We start from the raw sequence: 4,061 nt of genomic DNA, 5'->3' as shown, positions 1-4,061 counted from the left end.
CGTCCCCGCAATACTCACAGAGTCTCTCATACCAGCTTGACACATGGGTAGATGTCTGACGAACACAGTCTTCTGGTCCTGCAGGTTGGGTGTTGGAAAATGTTTGGCGACGTGTTCCTTAAAAATGGTAAGATGTTTGCATTTTCAGCCCAACACCACTGCCTTGTGGCCAGGCTTTTGTGTCAAAGGCTTTGGTTGGGGACCCTAATCGTCCTCCTGTCTAGGTGTGGGCGCCCTGGCAGTATCCCAGTTCTCGTACAAACATGTCATTTACAGCTAACAGTATTCTCATGCCACATCGGCCGTCTTTCCCTCAGCCGGGTCGCCTTACTTGCTGCAAGTCGAGTAAGCGAAAACATGTTACTGCTGAAGCCTTCCTTCTTATACGTCCACGTTTTCCGTCTCTCACCCTCCCCCGCCCAAAGTTGAATACCTTCTAAGGAGATCAAAACTCTAGGACAGAAAGTTTTGCTTGCCCTGCATCGCACTCAGCTGCAACTTCTCTACATCCGAGTTCATTCACAACCCTAAGCACTTCGAAGTATGTTTTCAAACCCCGAAAGCCTGTTTACTTAGCCACCTTCAATGTTCGCACACCGAAGCAAGTAGGACAACAGGTTGCTCTTGCGCGTACGCTGGATTCCCTTTGCATTGATGTCTGCTGTCTGTCAGAAACAAGGACGCAGGACGCAGGACGCACGTACTGTGTGATGACCGACTGCCTCCTCGCTTTCTTTCAGGTTCCGGCTGCGCACCTCTGGTGATGCAGAGGTCGCGGCAGCTGGATATGCTGTGGGTGGGCATTGTATTGAGCGAACGAGCGGAAGCATCTCTGCTTGATTGGATACCCGTTGACAGTCGCCTCTATGCGATTTGTTTGGAAACATCTGTTAGAGAATCTAGAGATATTGTGATTCATCGCACCTTGTTTATTGTGTCTGCTTACGCCCCAACTGACTGTAGCTCTGAATCTGCCAAGGACGGTTTCTATGACGCTCTAGATGCCCTTCTATAGCAGGCAAAAAGCCCAGATATAGTTGTGGTTACTGGTGATATGAACAACCAGATAGGTAGACTAAGTGCTGCTGAAACCCGATTGGATGGTAGTCTTGGTTTGGACACGAGACGCACGGACAACGGAGACCGGTTACTTCAGATCTGTGCCGATCACAGGATATTCCTTTGCAGTATGAATTTCGGGAACAGCGGGATTCTCTCGACAAAATGGAGCCCACCATCAAATCAGCGCCGAATCCAAAAGCACAAATTTCCGGACCAGCGGAAATCGCTTGTCAACGTTGTGTCCACCAACAAACCAGCGCGGAATCCAAATATAAAACATTGCCGTCAGTTATATGTGGCAAGGGTCGCTCCTTCTGGAACACCAGCGTGGATTCCGACCACGCACTTGTAAGCTGTTGCTTTTTATTGCGCTTTTCAGGTGTAGGCAAAACGCGCACACCTCGTTTAACCAATGAGAAGTCAATGGATCAAGAATTCAGACGAAACCATCAGAACCAGCTCCTCGAATACCTGCCGGACGGTACGCTGTCAGATATAAGCTGTCACCGGGAAAGGATTTCAAAAGCGCTACTCAAAGACGGAAAGTCTGTTTGCGGCACAACCAAGTCAACCTTATTCAAACGTTGGATCTGATGGGACCGCATCTTTGCTGGAGACCCGGCGACAGATCCTTCCTGACCGCAATCACAACTCCACCAAACGCAGCATCCCACACGAGATGAAATTGAGTATACATGCAGGCTGAGAAGCTTGGTGGACCCGAAAAACGGAAGAAATGGAACAGGCAGAGAATCCTGGAAACGTCCGCAAGCTCTTCCACTTGATTCGAGGCAGTGAAAATAATCAGGGACCAAAATGGTTCCCTGGTATACAACAAAACAGAACATTTGGATCGCTGAGCTCAGTATTTCGAACAGCAGTTCAGCCCAGTCTGGGAGGAAGAGACCGACCAAGACAATTGTGGCGAGTCAATAATAGTGCCCATTTTCAAAAAAGTTACTCTCAGTGAACGTAGTAACCACAGAGGAGTTTGTTTGACTCATGTTGTGACAAGTTTTCTGGCGTCATTGATTATTCGTCGTCTTACAGTGGCACTCAATACCTTGACTCGTGAGAATCTAGCGGGATTTCAACCGGGTGGAGGCTATGTTGACCACATCTTTACACTCCGTCAGGTGTTAGAGCAACTCCATATGTACAAACGACCCACAATCTTGGTATTCCGTGACTTCACGGGCGCATTCGATTCTATCGATTGGTCAGTGCTGTTAACTACACCTGCTAAACAGGGTATGCCTAAGAAGTTTGTGAACATAATGCGATCCCTATATTCTCATACTTCTGGCGGATTATGGTGTATGGTGGGTTCCGTCAAGGCTTCCCTACAAAAAGTAGTGCCAAACAAGGACGTCCACTTTCTCCATTCTTGTCCAACCTCGTAATTGATGAAATAATAAGGCCAACACTGAACGGTCTTCAAAACTCCGGTGTTTAAATTGTTGTTGGTAAGAGTCTTGTCGATTTGGAGTACGCAGATGATATTGCCATCGTCTTTGAAGACCAAAGCAAGGCAAAAACACTGTTAAATAGACTGTCCACCATTATACCATCTTTTGGCATGCGCCTCGTACCTTCAAAGTGCAAAGTCAGAACGTGCCATCTGCGAACATATCCCTTACATTTCAAGGAGAAGCACTGGAGATTGTGGAAAATTTCACATACCTCGGTGGTTGTATTAGCTCTGACGGAAGTGTGTCTGATGAAGTGAGTGCGATAATCTCAAGGGCTTGAATCACCTTTGCTAATTTGCGTCACTTGTGACTTGAAAGAGGCATCTCACTAGATCTTAAGGGCCGCGTGTACCGGGCTATAGTAAGGGATGCGTTGTTGTATGAGTGTGAAACGTGGTCTCTGCGGACAGATGATTGAAGTATGTTTACGTATTTGACCACCGATTCTTCAGAAGCGTGACTGGTGTTGGATAGCGTCAGCGTGTTAGTAACGTGATGATTATAAAACGGGTATTCGATTGTGCGACAGGTATCGTCTACCGAGACGAGTGTTGTTATCCTTACTTCCTTCAGAATGGCGCAAACCGCGAAGTGGACAATACATGACTTGGCGGAAGGGCATAAAAGAGAGCACGAAGAGTTTGGGTGTTGTTGGTGTCGCATTCCTTTCAGGATGGGGTCCCTGTGACCCCACCTGTGCTTGTATGGAGACATTGCAAGAAATGGCGACCAATCGATGTCAGTGATGTTCGTGCTATCAGTTCCTTTCCACATTGTCTAACTGAGTGCTTTGAGGTGTAGGCACCTCAAAATGCTTGACAGCTTTGGGTACTCTACCCCACCCATTTTTTCTCTTCTTTTCGCTATGAGGCTTTAAATATAATTTGACGAACCTCATGGATATATGGCAGCGAAGCATCAGTGTCAACATCGATGTTGTTGTCTTTGATGATGATGATGATGATGATATATTGTGAGTTATCGCCGCCTCTTTCTTGTTGAGAAGATTTTAGGAGAAAAATCTGGGCTTTGATTTGGGACTAATTAGAAATCACCCTTAAGGGACCTCGAATTGGTGGGTCAGCCGTCTCCCAAGGTTCTGCATGATGTTCTTGATCAAGAAGTAAGCGTTGGAAAATCTCAAGAATACTTTAGGCTTTCAATCTCTGCACCGATCATAAAAGCGTTAGGTGCCCACAAGTGATCAGGAGATATCGTGCTGCATTGGTCACCTTTTCCAAACCACTGAATGTTTGTATCCACAGCAGTCTTGCTGACTGAAGTAAACGGGCACTTACAAACCCTGTATCACACAATCAGGTGATTTCTTCCATGTTTCTAATGCGTTATTTATCTAAGAATGAATAATTTACACATAGGTGACTGACAAAACTGAATGAAATTTCAGCTCCACCATCTCGTAGTACCTTTCAGATTAGCTGAGGTAAATCAGGGGCTCATACATCAAACTAGAACAACAAAGCGAAGATTTTTATAATGTCGCTGTATTTCAACCCTGGTGTCCTT

Source organism: Opisthorchis viverrini, assembly GCF_000715545.1.
Source record: "Opisthorchis viverrini unplaced genomic scaffold opera_v5_306, whole genome shotgun sequence".
Classification (NCBI taxonomy): domain Eukaryota; kingdom Metazoa; phylum Platyhelminthes; class Trematoda; order Opisthorchiida; family Opisthorchiidae; genus Opisthorchis; species Opisthorchis viverrini.
This window is presented reverse-complemented; position numbering follows the sequence as displayed.